The following is a 23,599-nucleotide window of genomic DNA, read 5'->3' as shown; positions in this document are numbered from 1 at the left end:
TTACTAAAAATTTACTTTCCATTCGTTAGTTTGCTCTTGATAATAATGTGTTCTTTGAATTTCATCCTCATCATTGTCTTGTGAAGGATCCCACAACAGGAAATATTCTACTCCGAGGAAATATTAAAGATGGTCTTTATCATCTTCAGCCCACCTATACTAATGCGTTTGTTGGAGAACACACTGATAAATTCCCTTGGCATGCACGTCTTGGTTATCCGTCTCTACGTGTTGTTCAGAATATCATTAATCAGTATGGTTTACCAATTTCTTTAGCCTCCTCTTCTTATTTATGTGAAGCTTGCATGAAAACAAAATCTCATAAATTACCTTTTGTGTCTTTTTCTCTCACTTCTAGTTTTCCTTTAGAAATTATTCACTCTGATGTGTGGGATCCTGCTCTTATTATATCTAATCAAAGTTTGCTTTATTATGTTATTTTTATTGACAATTTCAACAAGTTTATTTGGATTTTTCCTATGAAAAGAAAGTTTGATCTCTTTGATATTTTTTGTTGCTTTCAAAAATAAGTTAAGCGCTATTTTGATCGTAAAATTCTCTCCCTTCATTCTGATTGGGGTGGAGAGTATCAAGTACTTCATTATCATCTTACTTCCTCTGGCATCATCCATCGAGTCTCTTGTCCCCACACTCCTGAACACAATGGATCCTTCGAGAGAAAACATCGTCATGTGATTGAAATTGCGTTAGCTCTTCTTAATCATGCCTTGGTTCCACTTAAATTTTGGGATGATGTCGTCCAAACTGCAGTCTACCTTATCAATCATTTACCCACTCCACTACTTCAAAATAAGTGTCCCTTGGAAAGACTTTATAATTGTCTTCGAGATTACTCCTTCTTTCGTATCTTTGGTTGCGCATGTTATTCTTGGCTACGACCTTACTCTAAGCACAAGTTAAACCCTCGCTCTTTACAATGTGTTTCCTTAGTTATAGTAATTTGCATCATGAGTACCGTTGCCTCCATATTTCAAATGGTCGGATAAATATTTCTCGACATGTTACTTTTGATGAATCTCTATTTCCATTTGCAATTGCTACCTTAGATCCTCCTTCAGATAATCAAGGCAACTATCTAATATCACCAAGCAATATACTAGAAGCCCCACATATTAATTCATCAGGACATATTGAAAGCACAAGGGGGGATGGTATCTTGGGTCCTTCTCCATCTCCACAAGTTCCTATAGACTTGGCGACTAGTGGTGATCCACTCTCTAGTTCCGATTCTCATCCGTCTGACCACTCATCTCCAAGTAGCTCTGATGATGATATTCCTTGGCGAATGCTTCTTCTAAGCGATATTTATACATGATGTCAACTAGTTTCCACTCGTTATCCTCTTCCACATGCTCTTATTGCTTCTTTAATTTTTGTTGAATCTTCTAGTTTTACACAGGCAGTCAAAGATCCAAATTGACGTGCTGTGATGGCTACAGAATTTGATGCTCTTCTTTGTAATGCAACCTGGATCTTAGTCACTCGTACCTCATCTATGAATATTGTGAGCGCTAAATGGGTTTACCGAATTAAGTATCGTGCAGATGGTTCTATTAAATGTTACAAAGCTTGTCTTATTGCTAAATACTTTAATCAACAGCCAGGTATTGACTTCAATGATACTTTTAGTCCATTCATCAAAATTACAACTATCAGATTGCTACTATCTATAGCTGTAAGCTCCAATTGGCCAATACGCCAATTATATATTTCCAATGCTTTCCTTCATGGACACATTGAAGAAACTGTTTATATGAAGCAACCTCCTGAATTCATCCACCCGCAACTTTCAACAGATATGTGTCAAATTCAGAAGTCTATATAAGGTCTTCGACAAGCACCTCGTGTATGGTTTCATCGTCTATCTACCTGGCTTCATACTCAGAGATTTTATGGCTCAAAAATAGACTCTTCCCTATTCTACAAATGTAATGAGGAATTTTCAATATTTGTTCTGATTTATATGGATGATATATTAATAACTGGTAGTGATCAAAATGACATTACTACTTTACTACATCTTCTCCGTCAAGAGTTTCCTATTCGGGATCGTGGCAATGCTCGTTTTTTCCTTAGCATAAAGTTTCTCTCACATTCTAAAGGTTATCTTCTCTCTCAGAGCAAATACATTACTAGGCTTCTACAATGAGCTAAAATGGATTGTGTACATCCTATCTCCACATCAATCATTAAGGGTGGTTTCACTGCACCTTCATCCTCCTCTTTGATGTATGACCCCCAGATCTACCGTAGTATTGTTGGTGCCCTACAATATATCACAATTACATGATTCGATATTGCTTTTGCTATGAATCGTGTCTGTCAGTTTATGCATGCTCCTACTGAACATCATTGGGAAGGTATTAAGAGATTTCTTCAATATCTCAAAAGCACTATTCTACATGGTCTTCTTTTATATCGTCAATCTTCACGAGAGTTTATTACCTACAGTGATGCAGATTGGGTTGGATCTCCCGAAGATAGACATTCTACTAGTAGATATACTATATTTCTTGGGTAAAATCTTATTTTCTAACTTTCAAAGAAGCAACCTACAGTCTCTCACTCAAGTACTGGAGCTGAATATAAAACTATCTCTAACGCAATGTCAGAAATTATTTGACTACAATCTCTTCTTTCAAAATTACACTTTTTCCCAACTGCTACACCAAAAATATGGTGTGATAATATTGGAGTAACTAATCTTGCAGCAAATCCTATTTTTCATGCTAGTGCCAAGAATGTAGAGATTGATGTTCATTTTGTTCGCGAGTGTGTGGCAACTCGACAACTTTCGATTGCTTATATATCTACGGAAGATCAAATTGCTGATATATTTATCAAGTTATTATCTAAACAACGTTTCACTAAGTTAGCACTCAAACTCAACGTTCAGGCACTCCCGTTGAGTTTGTCGGGGGTAATAATAATAATAGAAATAATCTCTAATTGATTTCAATCAATTGAGATTTATTATATTTGGCACATAATCAAGATCGACATGAATCAAATAGAAAAAATAATATTTCCAAGTCTATTATATTACTATGTTTATAATTATTATGATTGTATGCTTTATTTAATCTTTCCATTATTATTTTGGACAATTTGTATAAATAAGCATATTGGCTTTAGTAATAAGATTATCAAAAAGCTTTATATTATTTCTTTCCTCTACCTATTGATTTTTACAGGCGGTAGGGTCATTAGAGATGTCTGTGAAACTATAGAAGAGCGTCACAGTGTGCCACAAGGATCGTCTGAAGAGCTTGTGGGTTGTAGAAGAGCGACGGAGAGGGTTAGAATGGAGGCCTAGGGGTGGTCCAGGCATATCCACTCTGATGCTCAAGTCAGGCTCTGGTGGAGCATATGAAGCAGGCAAATAGTATAGTAATGAAGAATATAAAGAATGAATGTAAAAGGCATACTAGACCTACAAGAGCAGGCCGGAGATGGCATGGAGCCAAAGGCGATGGCACGAAGCTGGAGGTGGCACCATCAAAGATAGATTGCTTGCCATTGTAATTATGATGACATGAAAAGTGATTTAAGAATAAATTTATGAACTCTAGGATCATTAACAATTCTAAGAAAAAAATTAATATATAAAAGAAATATCCTTTCGAGTTGATGTAAATATTATATTTGAAATTAAGATTTAAGACCACTAAAATCAATAAAAATTAATAAAAAAAATTATCAAAAATATAAATTTGATTTATCTGAATTAATAAGATTTATTAGAATTTTTTATTTTTAAATATAAAATTATCAGAATATAAATTAATTGATAATATTTATTAGAATTTTTAAATTTTAAATATAACATTATTAAAATATAAATTAATTAAAAAATTTTATTAAAAACTAATTTTAAATATATTTTTTATATATTTTATTGGGATAATTTAATTAGAATTTATAAAAGTCTATCCGAATTACTCCATTTAAGTGGGGAATTGTTTGAATTAAATAAATAAATAAATAAAACATCGTAATCCCATCGGCATCATGATGCCTCCGGCGACACTAGATGTGTCGTCAAAAGCTTCCGGCGGCACTGAACGCGTCACAGTAGCACTAGACTCGTCGACAAAGGCTTCTAGCACCGCTAGAAGCTTCGCGGGACACGCCCTTTGTAACGCCCAAAAATTCTCAAGATAAATTTTAGAAATATTCTATGATTTTTCTGGAATTTTAGAATATTTTTATAGAATTGTTAGAGTAGCAGAAGTAGTAAAATTTAAATAAAACATAAAACAGCCTAAACAGGAATTGAACCCGCGACCTATGGGCCCTACGACTTATAGATGACTCTAGTAACTAAGGGGCCCCAACAGGGGTGTGCTGAAAGGAAAGGAGAGCAGTTATATTTAAGGTGTAGTTGGGTCATATTTATCGCTTAACATAATTAGGGAATTAAAAGAGGAGTTATTATTTTCAAAACGGCAACTCTCTTTTCCCTCACCCTCACACGCCGCCCTCTCTTCTCCCGCACCCTCTCGACACGCCAAGCCCAAGAAGACCTAGGGTTCCATCCCTAGGGTTGTAGGAGCACCATCCGGCGACGTCTCCGATACGAGGACGCTCTGTCACGCCCCAGAGGAGTCCCCGTCCGAAGAAATTTCGGCAGCATATCCCCTGTACGGCGGACAATCTGAAACTTTCTACATATCTCCATACCTCAGCCACATGCGGCTGGAATAATAACAATAAATATAACACAACCACACAAACATCCACGCAGTTATATATAATCAAACAAAGCAGTAATACTCTGACTTGAAAACCACCCTACTCAACTACACTCGTAAAACACAAATTCGGCAAACTTACCTCTTCTGCCATCCAGGCAGGCATGTAGTAAAACATATCGAATAGAACATCCATCAATATCAAAAGAAAAACATACGATGCCCAAGTATCCAAATAACCAAGTACACACATAACCAAATAAGAACCAAACTAAATGATAAGTAAAACGTCGAGGTCTGCAGGGATCTAGCACTACGTGCAGTGAGGACTAGCGACTGGAACTGCTCCGGACAGCCTCAACCTGAAAATATAACAACAATGGAGGCGGGGTGAGTCCAACACTCAGCAGGTACAATTGATATGCAAAGTAAAGAAATAACACCTAGCACTAATCATGCGTACAGTCTCCTGATAAAAATAAAGGTAAATGCAAACCGAAGTAGACAGGAGAGAATCTGTACTAACCAGGAACCTAAATAACACTAGTCTCCGCTTCAGCTCCTAGAAACTGGTCTTGCAATCCTCAGTCCAAGTAAACTTCACGCCTTTCATGGTCACGCGTGAAAGTAGCATAGCTATGCGGAAGAAACCCTCGACGAAAGGTCTGTAATATCCTGCGAATCACAAAAGACTGCGGATCTCCTACACTGATTTTGGCTGCTCCCAACGGTAACAATCTCTATCTCCTGTGGAACCACGGTACACTCCTACTAGTGACCGTGTGTCCCAAACATCATAACAAAAGACAATCCAAACCAGCACTACTGATAATCACATATAGATGTTCTCGTCGAATCATCTCTAGATCTATGCAAAGGTAGTGTACGTGACTCACCTCGGATCCGTAATAGATCACAACATCATCCACAAAGATAATGGAAACCTATCCAAACATCCTCGTGTTGGTTGCTACTTGGAAAACCTATAGGTTCCACTGTACAAAAATTTTGTACAAAGGTCTGAACCTTTTCCTAGCTACCATGTGTTCTTTTAAATTAAATTTTGGATCGCCTGCGGAACTTAACACGTTTGATCCAAAACTTAATCTATTTGTTCTTTTAGGTTTTGACTTGGATCTCCTGCGGAACTTAACACGTTCGACCCAAGTCTCCTTAAGTTATTAATTCCATTAAATATTAATTTCCATAAAAGGTTCCCAGTACTGACGTGGCGAGGCACATGGCCTTCTTGGATATGGGAGCAACCACCACCGACTAGACAAAACCTTTAATAGAAAGCTAATATTTAATTTCCTAAAATAACTTTAGGTTAACCAAAGAGAACAATCAAATCACAAGGAAAAGAAAGAAACAAAAGAACACAACTTCGAAAAAACATATTCGAAATTCTAGAGCGTAAGCCTCTTGTATTTGGTATTATTTCCATAAATAACTAGCATGATGCGGAAATAAAATTTACTAGTTATACCTTGTAGAAAAACCTCTTGATCTTCTACCGTATTCCTCTTCTAACCCCGGACGTTATGTGGGCAACGATCTGAGACGAGAAACCACCAATCACCTTCTTCTCCTCCTAGCTAGGTTCGCCAACAAAGAGGAAGCTTCACCAAGGAAGAAAACAAAATACTAACCAAGCTCCAAGAGATGCTAGCTTTCTCTCTTCTTCTTCTTCTTCTCCGAGTAGTATCCGCCACCACAAGAGCTCCAATAGAAGGGAGGGTTCGGCCACCACAAGAGGAAGAGAGGGAGAGGTTGGCCGGCCACACCAAGGAACAAAAGAGGAGAGGAATAATAGATGTTGTGTCTTGTGAAGGCACCTCACCCTTCTTTTATATTCCTTGGCCTAAGCAAATTAGGAAATTTAATTACAATAAAATTTCCTTAATTTCCTTGACATGATTTAATTGAGAAAAATTAAATAAAATTTTCCAATTTAATCTCTAATGGTAGCCACTTCTAGAGGAAATAAATTAGACAAGTTTTAATCAACAAATTAAAACTTCCTAATTTGTTTCGGAAAATTTTAAAATAAAATTTCTCTTTAAAATCTCTTCATGGTTGATAAAGGAAATTTCTATAATTTTAATTTTATCAACATGTGGATAATTTTTAAAGAGAAAATAAAATAACTCATCAATCTACAAATAAGGAAAGAGATCTAATCTCTTTCTTTAATCTTTATAGATCTTTTACAAGAGAGATATTTTAATTTTAATTCTCTTTAAAAATTATTTCTTCCACATAATAAAACTAAAATTAAAATCCCTTTTTAATTTAATTTGGCCGGCCCCACTAGCTTGGGTTCAAGCTGGCCACCCAATAATATACCTAGGCCGGCCCTAGCTTGGTTCCCAAGCTAGCTTGGCCGGCTCCTTATTAGTGGGTATAGAAGGTGGGTATAGGTGGGTATAAAACTTCTACAAATAAGAGGCTACGATAGGGACCGAGAGGAGGAATTGGTTTTGGTCTCCCGATAAAATTAAGCATCCCGTGTTCGCCCCGAACACACAACTTAATTTTATCAATGATAATTCATTCCACTAGAGAATTATCATTGAACTACCGCACCAATCCCAAATTACATTTTTGGGCTCCTTCTTATTATGAGTGTGTTAGTCTCCCTGTGTTTAAGATATCAAATGTCCACTAATTAAGTGAGTTACTGACAACTCATTTAATTAATATCTAAGTCCAAGAGTAGTACCACTCAACCTTACTATCATGTCGGACTAAGTCCACCTGCAGGGTTTAACATGACAATCTTTATGAGCTCCTCTTGAGGACATTATCAACCTAGTATCTCTAGGACACAGTTTCCTTCTATAATCAACAACACACACTATAAGTGATACCATTTCCCAACTTATCGGGTTTATTGATTCAACGAACTAAATCTCACCCATTGATAAATTAAAGAAATAAATATCAAATATATGTGCTTGTTATTACATTAGGATTAAGAGCACACACTTCCATAATAACCGAGGTCTTTGTTTCTTTATAAAGTCAGTATAAAAGAAACGACCTCAAATGGTCCTACTCAATACACTCTGAGTGTACTAGTGTAATTATATAGTCAAGATAAACTAATACCTAATTACACTACGACCTTCCAATGGTTTGTTCCTTTCCATCATGGTCGTGAGCTACTGTTTATAATTTATAAGGTACTGATAACATGATCTTCTGTGTGTGACACCACACACCATGTCATCTACAATATAAATTAATTGAACAACTACATTTATCATAAATGTAGACATTTGACCAATGTGATTCTTATTTCTAGATAAATGTTTATACCAAAAGCTAGGCTTTTAGTATACACTCTAACACCTCGACATACCAGGATCATCGAGTCCCTGAAAACATCTAAGGCACTGTAAGCTTATATTGCAAAAACCAAGACACATAATGTCCGTATCACAGACATTCCTATCCATAAGATCTCTGACAATAAGTCTGAAATATGATCACCAACGATAAAAATCACCTAAGCATAGATCCTCCAGTGTGAGAGCAACGCTCCATCACAGAAAATACCACATATGGGGAGCAACGCTCTACCACAAGAAATCCTCAATATGTAGGAGTAACACTCCACTACAAATAATCCATAACATGTATCTGCAATAGATATGGGAGCAATGCTCCGCTACAAGCAATCCGAAATATGTATAGGTGGGAGCTCCGCTCCACCACAAACGATCCATAAGTGTCCAAGGCACCTAACTATCCAACTAAAGGCTGCACGAGATCACTCGACCACATATCACTGTGGGCAGCCAAAGGTATAAACAACCTAGTAAACAAATCAAATCCATAGTCAACTCTATCATCATCCTAGTGGGTTGGTCACCCACTAATAGGAGAATTAGTTGACAGGGTTATACAACCAATAACATAATGTAGACACTCAGCATTCTACATTCAACATAGGTAGAATCATCATGATGCTACCCACCATACACCTGGCACACATGCACACACAACATATGTATGATCGACATAATTCTCCAATTAGTACACACCAAACATACTCACAACATAGGCATAAATCATCGTGCTACCTCCAACAATGCATACCGAACCCGTGTGCATATATCAACATACGTATAATCGATAATACACCTCAAACAACCTCACATGACATATATACACCTATGCCAAGAGTATAACCAACATATACTTCCAATAAAGTATACTAAACCCAGGTGCACTCACATATCAAACATAATCAAAAAGATACCTCAGATACCACACCAAACACATATGTACATATCACAACTCAGATTAAATCGACAAAATGCCTCCATCAAAACACCACCGATGTACTTATACTACATCTCGGATTTAATCAACAAGACATCTTCAATAATACCTCCAGATACATACACCCAACTACATATCTATGATCCACAAGGAACCTTCAAACCATATCAGAACATGGATACATATACTACTTGCAAATGGACAGTCTACCACAGGATTCCTACAACCCAAAACGATCATGATATACATGCAAAATTAGCATACCAGCTCAATCAAAGAGACCAACCTTATGCTACCAACACTCATGGGTTACCGGTATATCTAAACAAAATTCATGCATATGTATCAAGCATGAATACATCAATCAAAGGCAACCCAAAATAAAGCAGCCTAATCATCCAGTAACAACCCTGCTCTAGGTTCAAAGGAACTGGTATCGGACAAGAAAAATATACACACCGTGGTATAACATTGTCAGTCAATGTCATACACTACCAAGACTATATCCAATGGGAAAAATTTTATCATCATAAATCCAAATGTACTCTCCCAGTTTACACTAGTAACGATTGTATCCCATAAGTGTTAAGCAATTAGCTCTACACTTCCTTACACCAGCGGGGTCACATATCCCAACGCACCCTCTAAGTTATCCCACCAGGTATATACAGTCCACGGTCAAAGTCTTCATGGAATAGGATACATCGATCCTTTATAAACTATCCAAGCTGAAAATGATTTCTGACTAAATCAATCCTTCCCACGTCAGTACAAAACATGTACTCAAAGGTGCTCTAGATACATAACTAAGCACAAATAACCTAAAGGTTCGAACCTCTAAAAATAGAGTATGACAATCCTCTACTGATCAACCAACAAAACTAAATCATTCATCTACTAACTAATCAAGAATACCTTAATCCTCCACAAGCAACTAAGGTATATCCAACCACATAATATCATATGTATAAATGTGTACGACCCAAAAGAAAAAGTCAGAATTTAAGAACATCAAGACACTCTCATCTTCATCCTCAAAAATATCAGCCCACACTATATCATATAAATAAATCTCTACTCCCCATGAGGGCAAGTTAGCATTCAAAACATCAATCATTATTTATCCACATAGTCCCATATCAGAGGAAGCATATATCATTTTTTTTTTATATCATCCTGTTAACTATCCATAACCAACCAAGTTTATTAAAATCTCATAGGCACATTCAACCGTAAAACTCTCCAGCACCCAATTTATAATCTGATCACCAATCATAATCATCAAACCTGTGAATATCATTAATGACACTCACTATGTCACCATCAATAACAACCCAAATATAAATCATCAAAATAGTTATCCACTAATAGATCATCAAAACAAATATCTAGTAATTGATCATCAAACAATCACATAACATTTACTCTCATAAATCATTAGAAATCAACATATCATAATATCTTATCTCACAATATCCCTCAACCTCAAACCATTCTCAACAATGATCAAACATGGTAACTCCCCAAATGACCAATTTTCATCATATCGGATACCCTAATATCCAAAAGATATGAGTATAAAAACTCTACTGGCTAAAACAACAGGAATTATGTAGGTATCATCCACTACCCAGCTAACAATAGTAGAGGCTGGTATGTGCCTCCTTCTCCTACTAGTAGTAACAGAAGCTTAAACTACTGATGGTATGATAAGAAAAATCACCAGAGACCATAATCCTTGATCTCTATTAGGGTCGACCAGGATCAGTGGCTAACCCATCACATGTAATATGGCTACAACAACCAGACAGGTAATAAATATAAAGTGCTAATAGATGTCCTAACTATCATAAAATAAACATCATACCTATTTGCCGTCTGGAGATGTTCCATCGCTGTCCAGTCCCCAACTTCTGACCTCAAAATTCCGAACGAAAAAATCGCCGGAAATTCATATAAATCCGAAATGGAAGTCCGAAACATAACTATAACGGAATCCGTACAAACCGAAATAGACATCCAAAAATCCAGAACACCAAAAGCAGGTATCCATAACCTGCTCTGATACCATTAAATTGGTATCAGATAAATCTCGAAAATCCAAAATATAAAAATCCAACAAGTATCGCCAAACTTGGCGCTCTGATACCAAGTAAATAAATTGGTATCAGGTTATCCCAAACATCAAAAATACGAAAACAAAAGATCGTATACCTGTGCTCTGATACCACTAAATTGTCACGCCCCAGAGGAGTCCCCGTCCGAAGAAATTTCGGCAGCATATCCCCTGTACGGCGGACAATCTGAAACTTTCTACATATCTCCATACCTCAGCCACATGCGGCTGGAATAATAACAATAAATATAACACAACCACACAAACATCCACGCAGTTATATATAATCAAACAAAGCAGTAATACTCTGACTCGAAAACCACCCTACTCAACTACACTCGTAAAACACAAATTCGGCAAACTTACCTCTTCTGCCATCCAGGCAGGCATGTAGTAAAACATATCGAATAGAACATCCATCAATATCAAAAGAAAAACATACGATGCCCAAGTATCCAAATAACCAAGTACACACATAACCAAATAAGAACCAAACTAAATGATAAGTAAAACGTCGAGGTCTGCAGGGATCTAGCACTACGTGCAGTGAGGACTAGCGACTGGAACTGCTCCGGACAGCCTCAACCTGAAAATATAACAACAATGGAGGCGGGGTGAATCCAACACTCAGCAGGTACAATTGATATGCAAAGTAAAGAAATAACACCTAGCACTAATCATGCGTACAGTCTCCTGATAAAAATAAAGGTAAATGCAAACCGAAGTAGACAGGAGAAAATCTGTACTAACCAGGACCCGGTATAAGGACAAACAATCTGAAAGGTATAGAAGACCTGTATGCATGTCAAACATAGGTATCCAAACAATATGCAGCATATAAATGCAGCAAACACAATCACAAACAATAAAATGCATCATGCATATGATGCCAATGATGCGTCCTGGTCACCCCTGACGACAGTCAACTATCTCACACAATAGTGAGGCCGAGTGGGTAGGGCTGTGACAACCGTGCACTCTGTCGTCACTGCTCCTGATGAGTGACCGAGTGGACGGGATGCTGTCGGAGTACACCTATCCTCCTACCCCAAATCATAAATGGGGGAGCGCAATGCTCTCAACTCCCGGTACACGATGACGGGGAGGAATCCCTGCCGGATAACACGTTGTGTCACACTACCCATGAGCGGACCAACGGTGCCTAACAGAGTCCCTGCTGCAACACACTCTGCCTGAATCGACCAATAACCCATGAGTGGTGGTGTGTGCAGATCCATGTAACTGGCGATGTGCTCAACAATAATGGAGCGGACTATCGCACAGCATGCAATCATGCAAATGGTGCATGGAAATAACCATAAAAACATCCTGACCTAATCCATATATATAGAAAAGTGCACCCTAGGTCAACGAATCATATCGAAACAAAGGTACACAGAAGGTATAAAACCTAGGTCCTGAACATGGTGAAGCATGGTATATCACTACCCCCTATAAGCATGTATAAACAAATAAAGTATACATGGAATGCAAATCAAGCAATCAATCAATCATGTGTCAGATATTGGGTAGTGACTAACCAAAACAAATAAAGGACATAATTAATGCAACTTGTTAAATTCACTACTATGTATATCAAATGACATAAGTCAAAAGTACCCGCCTCCGAAAATAGAAAGGATCGTATCCGGTCAAATTCCGACGCCGAGATACCCGTCTCGCGTCAAGGTCCTGTGTCACCAATATAAACATAATGTATTTAGCTAACTCAAATGTATAGCTAAATAAAATCCTTAAGGCTAAATTAGGCAAAACCCAAATCCACTCAAGCCACATATCACGATTAAATAGAATTAGGGCACCCTAACAAGTCCACAACTAGAATGAAATCTAGTACATATACAAACTTACCTCTACAACTTGTCCAAATCTGGTTGGAAACGTTGCTACTGTAAATCAACAGTCGGAGCAAGATTAAATTGCCAATCTCCCAAACCGATAAACCTAAATCACAATTCCAACACCTTCATTAATCAAATTAAACCCAAACTCAGTAAAAATTATACCACCTACACCTTACCTAAATTCACAGCAAGTATCACTGATCCACTGAAGGTTTGTTACTGCCAACAAGGGTTGATTGCTGCTGGAAACCTCAAATTTACACTGCTGAATCACTGCTGAAATCACTTGTTGTTACCTCATCCGAACAACCTTACTCTGAAGAGGAGATGAAGCTCAGGCACGGGAGAACACCGGCAGTGGTACTCGGTTGCCAGCGAGATGGAGGACTAGGGCACGGTGTAATCTCTGCGCGTCGACGTCTAGTGGCTACTGATCACCGCGATGGGGCCGAGAGCAAAGGTGTCCGGCGGTGGCTCGTCGGACCAGAGGAGAAGAGAGGGAGTCTCAGCGGCAACGGATCGGCAGAGGAAAGGCAGCCGGCTGCCGGCGCTAGGCTGAGGAGGAGCGACGTCGGCGAAGCGCTAGGGCAGAAAAAGAGAAGATGTAAGAGGAGAGGAGGAAAGCGAGAAGAGGAAATGGAGAAAACCGTCGTGAGCGCCGGTTAGGGCTCGGCGTCGGGAATGGCTCGGGCGTGCAGGGGTTTTCGGCGAGGAGGAGAGGAAGTAAAGAAAATAAAGAAAAGGCAAAATAAATAAAGAAAAGGAAATTTAGAAATTCAACTTTTCCTCATTTAAATGGGGTAACCTAAACAGGCTTTTTTTCCGGAACCTCGTTTATCCCCGAAAACTTGTCCATACAAGCTCCGAAAAATTCCAGAAAAATTACCAAAAATTCTGAAAAAATCCCTTATTAATATTCGCCTATTTTCCGGTATTTACACGCTCCTCTCTGCGAGAAGAACACATAGACGTGAGAGGATCGCCGAAGAGATCATTTTCTCTGGAAGCCTAGCGATCAGATTTGTAAGAAAACTAGCGCAGGAGGTAAGTAACCCCTCACCTACAGTATAAGTAGTTAAACGTATGTGTTTTCAGTCTCAGTTTAGCCATATGCAGAATTAGTGCACACCAAGTGTTCGATAGAATGACTAGCACAATAATATGCCACAGTAGGCATTTTAATAACCCAGATAAATGCTATAGATGCGTTTTAAACAGCATACATAGCCTTGCTTCAGTTTATATGGGACTACGGTCCAATGGGTGGGCTCTCATAGTCGCCTCTAGGTTCAGATAACCTAGCTCTAGGTTCAGATAACCAAGCTCTAGGTTCAGATAACCTAGTAAAAGCAAGATAAGATAAATCAGTTTATAAACAGTATTTTACTTTTATCAGTGGCACTGTACTGGACTGTCAGTTGTCCTTGGGTTGGGCTCCCATAGTCATCCCTAGGTTTAGATAACCTAGTAACCATTCTAGATTCGGGACTAGCTACCTCGGGCCTAGTTAGGGACGCACGCATAGCAAGTACAGTTGTCGGCCCCATCAGCAGCATGATTAGTATTTTTATCTATTTATGAAAATAGTTTTTCAAACTTCACAAACCAGATATGTGAATACAGCTTAGTTTCAGTTTAGTTTTCTTATTGTTATAACAGATAGCTTAGCTTATGTATCAGTTTAGTTTTCTCGTTGATATAACAAATAGCTATGTTTAGTAGTTGCTTGCCATGTTTCAGTATTCTGGTTTGATTCTCATCATGTATGTCAGCATAGCATCTTTTAAAAGAAAGCATGATTTCTTGAATGCATGTTTTTGTGAGGAAGATGGTTTTTACTAAGCTCTCAAGCTTATAGTTTCATTTTCCTTATACTGCAGATAAAGGTAAAGGGAAGATGGATTAGCGGAGGCTGGAGTTCAATGCGACCAGATGTGTGTGAGAAGGAACTTGGAATAAAGACCCTTGGAGACTAGCAAGTCTAAAGACTTATTATTTCTTATAGCGTTACTTTTCCGCACCTTTAGATGTTTAAGTGTCTTGAATTACGAAAGTTATGCTTAGATTACTCATTGTCTGGATATTAGATAGCTAACCATGAGGAATGACATGCCTAGTAGTAGTGTTGTGTTTTTTTGTTGATTTCTGAAGGTCCTGTACGAGGTTGGGTGTAATTTCTGCAAAAATCAGAAACCCAATCGATCAGCCGATCGATTGGAAGAAGTCCCCGCGTACAGAATGCCATTGAGTCGATCAGCTGATCGATTAAGGAGCCCTCGATCGATCAGCTGATCGATTGAAACGTGGTTTCCGCGAACAGAGAGCCTCTGAATCGATTATCAGATCGATTGGCCAGGCTGGATCGATCAGCCGATCGATCCAGAATTGACCCCGTGCACAGTAGCACGTTGAATCGATCAGACAACTCCAATCGATCAGCCGATCAATTGGGATGTCTGATTTCAGCTAGAAGTGTCTAATTTCAGGTTTTTGACTAAACAAAAAGTTAAGTTTCCTTCTTTAGCATATGTACAACTCAGAAGTGTATTCTGAGTATGATTTCCAGATTTTATAGTAAATAGCAGAGAGTTTTAAATTTTTTTAGCTCTTCCGCACCTGGACATTTAGTGATAGTCCAAGAATAGTTTAGCATAATGTAACCCTCGGCCTTACAGCCTAGTCAGTAGAAGGCAGGGCGTTACAGAGTTGTATCAGAGCAAAGTTCCATACTTCCTCCACACACACATCAGCATTGAACCTGCAGCTTCCAGGTAAGAACATCTCTTACTTTACTTATGTTTCTTGCTTTCATGTTCATAGATAAACAACTAAAGCATGTTTATATATGATAGCATCTAACATGATAATAGTAGTTATGCAAATATGATTGTATTAGTTATGTATGTCCTTTATTTCCTTAGAAAATGGTACGAGGACGCCCAGCTAAAAAGACACCAGCTACTGAGCTCCAGCATGAGGCAGGCAGCTCAGTGCCTCCCCCAGACCTTACAGCAGTAGTGGCTCAGTTACAGAAGCAACTAGCTGAACAGCAACAGGAAATAGCCACCCTAAGGGCTAATCAGCAGACCACTTCCACTGTCACTCCAGAACCTAACTTAGCAACCCCAGTAGTGATAGAGGTTCCACCAATCCAACCTACAGCACCAGGAGCCCCAGCAGCGGGGGCAAGGAGAGAAGTCTATCCGATCCAGTGGCAGAAGATCAAGCCAGAGAACTTCTCAGGCACCAGTGAACCATGAGATGCCCAAGCCTGGTTCAAAGCACTAGAGAGTACGATGGAGCTTCTAGACTGGCTAGAGTATGAAAAGGTGAAATGCGTCTCATTCTACCTGACAGGAGACGCACGTATGTGGTGGTAGAGGATTAAAGTGAAGCGCCCGGTGAACCAGATGACATAGGCCGACTTCGAGAGAGAATTCTTTGAGGAGTTCTTTCACATGCGGGTCACGAACCGCCACTACGATGAGTTCACTGAATTTCGTCAGGGCAACCTTTCAATTGAGGAGGCCGTGAAGAAATTCAACAGACTGGCTCGTCTATGCCCTGAACTAGTCAGCACTGAGAGAGAACGAGTCTGGTTGATGCACAAAATGCTAAGGCCGGAAATAGCACTGAACGTGGCCAGCAGCGTCCGCAGGCCACAAACCACTGAAGAACTGATAAGTAATGCTCTAATCACCGAGCATTACCAGAACAGCATCAAGCAGCAGAAGCAAACCTTCTCAGAGTCCAAAGGCCAAGGAGGCTCAGGTACTTAGAAACACCAGGGCCACAGCTCTAACTGAAAAGGGAACTCCAGTAACAAACGTAAACCAGGGAGTTACCCAAAAGGAGGACCAGCTAGTAAACAGCCTAGCTATCCCAAGTGTTCTACTTGTGGGAAATTCCACCCCGGAGTTTGTCGCAAGGGCACACGAGGATGTTTCGAATGTGGTCAGGAAGGGCATATGGCTAAGCAATGCCCAAACAAGACCAGTTTTCCCCCACCGCAGCCGATTTAGTACGGAGACAAACCAGCCCAGTTGCACCAGATGCAGGCTACTTTAGATGGTCCACACATCAGCCAAGGCAGACTAAAAGCCCCCTCAGCCACGACGAACGCGAGGATCTACTCACTCACCAGAGAAGACGTAGCGAATGCCTCGACAGTTGTTACAGGTCAGATCAGTATTTTACAGCAAAGTGCAACTGTCTTATTCGATACTGGGGCAACCCATTCTTATATATCCAGGACATTCGTCGAAAAGTTGGCGATACCTCCAGAGGCACTTAGTGGTCAGTTTTTGACAACACTACCTTCAGGAGAAATCATGGCATCCACGCACTGGCTCCGAGCAGTGTCAATCATTATAGCAGACAGAGAGCTTTTTGGTGATCTGATAGTGCTAGATATGGCTGACTACGATGTCATCTTGGGAATGGACTTTCTGATCAAGTACGGTGCCTCTATAGAGTACCGTAAACAGAAAGTTGTATTCCAACCTGAAGTAGGAGTGCAGTTTGGGTACATAGGAGAACCAAAGAGACAGGCCAAGAAGTTTCTCTCAGCTTTGAAAGCACAGAAACTATTGGAGTCAGGATGTACGGGGTTCCTAGCACTTGTAGTCAATACCAGTCAAGATGAGGACCAAAAGCTAGAAGAGGTCCGAGTTGTATGTGACTACCCAGCAGTCTTCCCTGAGGAGTTACCGGGCCTAGCATCGGACAGAGAGATTGAGTTTGAGATAGAACTCATCCCCGGTACAAATCCCATCTCCAAAGCACCCTACCGCATGGCTCCAGCCGAACTGAAGGAACTTCAGGAGCAACTACAGGAGCTGCTTGACAAGGGTTTTGTACGCCCTAGTCACTCACCATGGGGAGCTCCTGTATTATTCGTGAAGAAGAAGGATGGGAGCATGCGTCTGTGTATAGACTACCGGGCACTAAACCAAGTCACGATTAAGAACAGGTATCCTCTTCCCAGGATAGATGACCTGCTTGATCAGCTAAAGGGAGCAGCAGTGTTCTCTAAAATAGAGCTCAGATCAGGATATCACCAGGCTAGAGTTAAAGAAGGTGGCATACCCAAGACAGCTTTCAGGACTAGATACGGACATTATGAGTTCGTAGTCATGCCCTTTGGCGTGATGAATGCTCCAGCTACCTTCATGGACCTCATGAATAGAGTATTCAGAGAATACCTAGATAAGTTTGTTATCGTGTTTATCGACGACATTCTCATTTATTCCAGAACTCATGAAGAACACGCAAAGCACCTGAAGATAGTACTGCAGACCCTTCAACAAAATCAGCTGTACGCCAAGTTCATGAAATGTGAATTCTGGCTCGATCAGGTATCCTTTCTGGGTCATATCATCTCCAAGGATGGTATCATGGTAGACCCTAGTAAGATAGAAGCTGTGAGTAACTGGAAGAGACTTAAGAACGCTAGTGAAATCAGAAGTTTTCTGGGACTAGCAGGCTATTACAGAAAATTCGTAGAGGATTTCTCCAGGATAGCCTCCCCACTGATAGCTCTTACCAGGAAGAACAGAAAATTTCAGTGGACAGAGGACTGTGAGAACAGTTTCATGGAGCTCAAAAGAAGATTGACCAGTGCTCCCATTCTGACTCTGCCAGAAAACACAGACAGCTTTGATATTTACAGTGATACCTCTAAATTGGGACTAGGAGCAGTACTGATGCAAAATGGCAAGGTGATCGCCTATGCCTCCAGACAACTCAAGGATTATGAGAGAAATTACCCTACTCATGACCTTGAGCTTGCAACAGTTGTCTTCACCCTCAAAATTTAGAGACATTACTTGTATGGAGCTCAGTGCAGAGTGTATACAGACCATCAGAGTCTGAAGTACTTCTTCACTCAGAAGGATCTGAATATGCGATAGCGCAGATGGCTCGAGCTGGTCAAAGACTACGACATAGACATCCTCTACCACCCAGGAAAGGCCAATAAGGTGGCAGACGCACTTAGAAGGAAGTCCAGTGCCACCTTACTATCCCTAGCAGTCATGTCACCGCCCCTACAAAAGGAAATTATAGATTTCAGTCTCGAACTTATAGTTGGACAACTCTCCACTATGACATTAGCATCTACCCTGCTTGGTGACATCCAGACAGCTCAGGATCAGGACCCTGAAATTCAGAAAATCAAGCAAGGGTTAGCAGAATCAGAAAGTGGAGAGTTCAGAGTATCTGATAGTGGGACATTGTATTTTGGTGACAGACTATGCGTTCCGGATCAGGAGGAACTACGGAGGAAGATTCTAGACGAGGCTCACAGGACTCCTTACGCGATGCATCCTGGTTCCACCAAGATGTACCAAGACCTAAAGAGACATTTTTGGTAGCCTGGGATGAAAAGAGACATCGCTAGATATGTCAATACCTGTCTGACCTGTCAGAGGGTCAAGGCAAAACACCAGAGACCAGGAGGAATTCTGCAACCTATTCAGATCCCAGAATGGAAGTGGGTGGATATCTCCATGGATTTCATAGTGGGACTACCCAGAACCATGAATGGTTTTGATGTCATCTGGGTAATAGTCGACAGATTGACTAAGTCAGCCCACTTCTTAGCTATCAGGATATCCTACTCCATGGAGCAGCTAGCTCAGTTATATCTCAAGGAGATTGTCAAACTGCATGGAGTCCCACAGACCATTATATCAAATAGAGACAGTAGATTCACGTCACACTTCTGGGAGTGTGTACAGTCAACATTGAGCACCAGGTTAAAGTTTAGCACAACTTTCCATCCTCAGACAAATGGTCAGACGGAGAGAGTAAATCAGGTACTCGAAGATATGCTCCGAGCTTGTGCCCTAGACTTCAAGGGAAGTTGGTGCAAATATCTGTATTTAGCAGAATTTGCATACAACAATAGCTATCAGGCCACTATCGGCATGGCACCCTACGAGGCTCTCTACGGGCGGAGGTGTAGATCTCCAATCTGCTGGTATGAAAGTAGTGAACAGAAAGAGCTAGAACTTCAAACAGATCTAGTAGCAGATACCACAGCAGCTATACAGCAGATCCGCCAGAGGATAGAGACAGCTCAGAGCCGCCAGAAAAGCTATGTTGATACACGGCGCCGACCCTTAGAATTTTCCGTTGGGGATACAGCATTTCTCCGAGTAGCTCCCATGAAGGGAGTCATGCGTTTTGGGAAGAAGGGCAAATTAAGTCCCAAATATGTGGGACCATACCTTATCACCAGAAGAGTTGGCAAGGTAGCATATGAGCTAGAGCTACCCCAGGAGATGTCAGTTATCCATAATGTATTTCATGTCTCTATGCTGAAGAAGCATATTCCAGATGCCACCCAGGTGATTGAGCCCCAGACGGTACAAGTCCGCGAAGACCTCAGCTATGACAGTTGGCTTATTCAGATAGTAGACCGAGCAGTTAGGAAATTGCGGAACAAGGAAGTACCATTAGTAAAAGTCATTTGGCAAAATCACACAACAGAAGAGTCAACTTGGGAGACAGAAGCTAGTATGAGACAGAAGTACCCAGAGTTATTCTAAGTTTGATGACAAACTTTTTATAAGGTATGGGGGATTGTAACGTCCGAAAATTCTCAAGATAAATTTTAGAAATATTCTATGATTTTTCTGGAATTTTAGAATATTTTTATAAAATTGTTAGAGTAGCAGAAGTAGCAAAATTTAAATAAAAACATAAACAGCCTAAGCGGGAATTGAACCCACGACTTATGGGCCCTACGACTTATAGATGACTCTAGTAACCAAGGGGCCCCAGCAGGGGTGTGCTGAAAGGAAAGGAGAGCAGTTATATTTAAGGTGTAGTTGGGTCATATTTATCACTTAACATAATTAGGGAATTAAGAGAGGAGTTATTATTTTCAAAACGACAACTCTCTTTTCCCTCACCCTCACACGCCGCCCTCTCTTCTCCCGCACCCTCTCGGCACGCCAAGCCCAAGGAGACCTAGGGTTCCATCCCTAGGGTTGTAGGAGCACCATCCGACGACGTCTCCGATACGAGGACGCTCCTCTCTACGAGAAGAACATATAGACGTGAGAGGATCGCTGAAGAGATCATCTTCTCCGAAAGCCTAGCAGATTTGTAAGAAAACTAGCGCAGGAGGTAAGCAACCCCTCACCTGCAGTATAAGTAGTTAAACATATGTGTTTTCAGTCTCAGTTTAGCCATATACAGAATTAGTGCACACCAAGTGCTCGATAGAATGACTAGCACAGTAATATGCCACAGTAAACATTTTAATAACCCAGATAAATGCTATAGATGCATTTTAAACAACATACATAGCCTTGCTTCAGTTTATATGGGACTACGGTCTAATGGGTGGGCTCCCATAGTCGCCTCTAGGTTCAGATAACTTAGCTCTAGGTTCAGATAACCTAGTAAAAGCAAGATAAGATAAATCAGTTTATAAACAGCATTTTAGTTTTATCAGTAGCACTGTACTGGACTGTCAGTTGTCCTTGGGTTGGGCTCCCATAGTAGTCCCTAGGTTTAGATAACCTAGTAACCATACTAGATTCGGGACTAGCTACCTCGGGCCTAGTTAGGGACGCACGCATAGCAAGTACAGTTGCCGGGCCCATCAGCAGCATGATTAGTATTTTTATCTATTTATGAAAATAGTTTTTCAAACTTCACAAACCAGATATGTGAATACAGCTTAGCTTCAGTTTAGTTTTCTTATTGTTATAACAGATAGCTTAGCTTATGTATCATTTTAGTTTTCTCGTTGATATAACAAATAGCTATGTTTAGTAGTTGCTTGCCATGTTTCAATATTCTGGTTTGATTCTCATCATGTATGTCAGCATAGCATCTTTTAAAAGAAAGCATGATTTCTTGAATGCATGTTTTTGTGAAGTAGATGGTTCTTACTAAGCTCTCAAGCTTATAGTTTCATTTTCCTTATACTGCAGATAAAGGTAAAGGGAAGATGGATTAGCGGAGGCTGGAGTTCAATGCGACCAGATGTGTGTGAGAAGGAACTTGGAATAAAGACCCTTGGAGACTAGCAAGTCTAAAGACTTATTATTTCTTATAGCGTTACTTTTCCGCACCTTTAGATGTTTAAGTGTCTTGAATTACGAAAGTTATGCTTAGATTACTCATTGTCTGGATATTAGATAGCTAACCATGAGGAATGACATGCCTAGTAGTAGTGTTGTGTTTTTTTGTTGATTTCTGAAGGTCCTGTACGAGGTTGGGTGTAATTTCTGCAAAAATCAGAAACCCAATCGATCAGCCGATCAATTGAGGAGTCCTCAATCGATCAGCTGATCGATTGGAAGAAGTCCCCGCGTACAGAATGCCATTGAGTCGATCAGCTGATCGATTGAGGAGCCCTCGATCGATCAGCCGATCGATTGAAACGTGATTTCCGCGAACAGAGAGCCTCTGAATCGATTATCAGATCGATTGGTCAGGCTGGATCGATCAGCCGATCGATCCAGAATTTACCCCGTGCAGAGTAGCACGTTGAATCGATCAGTGGATCGATCAGACAACTCCAATCGATCAGCCGATCGATTGGGATGTCTGATTTCAGCTAGAAGTGTCTAATTTCAGGTTTTTGACCAAACAGAAGGTTAAGTTTCCTTCTTTAGCATATGTACAACTCAGAAGTGTATTCTGAGTATGATTTCCAGATTTTATAGTAAATAGCAGAGAGTTTTAAATTTTTTCAGCTCTTCCGCACCTGGACATTTAGTGATAGTCCAAGAATAGTTTAGCAAAATATAACCCCCGGCCTTACAGCCTAGTCAGTAGAAGGCGAGGCGTTACACCCTTCGCCGTCGAAAGTGTCTACGATGCTGGTGCTGGATGCGTCCAGCGACACTTCTAGCACCACCAAAAGCTTCCCGTAATGCGTCCAATGCCATCGGAAGCATCCCACGACACCAAAAGCATCGCAGGAGGCCAAAAAAATTATTTGTATAAACTAAATTAGAGAAAAACTTACCGATCGAGCAGATGCTTTCGAAGGAGGTGGGAGGCAATCGAATCACCATGAGAGGCAGGTGAATCGCTGAAGGATAGGATTTAGAGCTTTAAATGAAAGGAAAAAAAAAAGAAATTTCCGCGATGCCCAGGGCTGCTCAGGGTTGTCTAGCGCCTCACAGGGCTGCCTAGGCTAGCCTCCCAACACCTTTCCAATGCAGTAGGCGACCGTCAAGCGCCTAGGCGGTCGCCTAGCCTACGTTTTAGAACATTGATCAATACTAAGATGATACTGATTTCTACAAACTAACATAACTGCTGGTTTGTAGCTTTGGTGCACCACTTAATACTAGTTTCTACAAACCAGCATCAAGGTAGTGCTAATTTCCATAAATTAGCACCAAGGTGGTGTTAATTTCTACAAATTAACACCACCTTGATTCTAGTTTGTAGCCTTGGTGCACTACTTGGTGTTGATTTCTACAAATCAGTACTTTTGTAGAAATTAGCACCACCTTGGTGTTGATTTCTATAAACCAGCACCAAGGCTACAAATCAGCATCATCTTGCATGCAAGAGAGAGAAGAGAGTTATTGTACAGGCAAATGAGAGAGAGAGATTAAAAATTTTGAATTTTG

The 23,599-nt window shown here is 40.2% G+C and overlaps 1 long non-coding RNA gene across 1 annotated transcript; it reads right to left on the bottom strand.

Annotated features, from left to right (window-relative positions):
- Positions 1–12,757: 12,757 nt before the first annotated feature.
- LOC122022347 lies at positions 12,758–13,255 on the bottom strand. The gene is made up of 3 exons (XR_006122955.1): positions 13,166–13,255; positions 12,997–13,089; positions 12,758–12,816 (listed from the first exon to the last, which is right to left on the bottom strand). It is a non-coding gene; the product is annotated as an uncharacterized LOC122022347 (long non-coding RNA).
- Positions 13,256–23,599: the final 10,344 nt, after the last annotated feature.

This window comes from Zingiber officinale, chromosome 9B (genome assembly GCF_018446385.1).
Source record: "Zingiber officinale cultivar Zhangliang chromosome 9B, Zo_v1.1, whole genome shotgun sequence".
Taxonomy (NCBI): domain Eukaryota; kingdom Viridiplantae; phylum Streptophyta; class Magnoliopsida; order Zingiberales; family Zingiberaceae; genus Zingiber; species Zingiber officinale.
This window is presented reverse-complemented; position numbering and strand designations above follow the sequence as displayed.